The sequence below is a fragment of the Oryzias melastigma genome, linkage group LG7 (assembly GCF_002922805.2).
Source record: "Oryzias melastigma strain HK-1 linkage group LG7, ASM292280v2, whole genome shotgun sequence".
NCBI classification, from domain to species: Eukaryota; Metazoa; Chordata; class Actinopteri; order Beloniformes; family Adrianichthyidae; genus Oryzias; species Oryzias melastigma.
Window position 1 is genome coordinate 32,448,033 of NC_050518.1, and position 266 is coordinate 32,448,298.

The window sequence follows — 266 nt, forward strand, 5'->3', positions numbered from 1 at the left end:
CGCGGGCGGGTCGCAGATCCGAGCCCGCGGACCGTCCTCCCGCGCGCACCCCCCGGTTCTGCTTCTGCAGGTTCTCCGCCTGCATGCGCGCGCGCGCCCATGTACATCCCCCCAACCTGCAGCGAGCAAGCTGTGGATCCGAACCGCTCCGAGCACCCCCGCCTGTTTGGTCCAGACCAACGCGGGGCTGAAGCGAATCGATCTGACGGTCTGATACGATTCAGACAAAAAAAGGAGAATATGATTGATGGGGGGGGGGGGGGGAA

General features: G+C 65.0%; 1 protein-coding gene across 1 annotated transcript in view; it reads left to right on the top strand.

Annotated features, from left to right (window-relative positions):
* plxna3 (plexin A3) overlaps positions 1-266 on the top strand; it is a 106,606-nt gene that overhangs the window by 882 nt on the left and 105,458 nt on the right. The window lies entirely within an intron of this gene.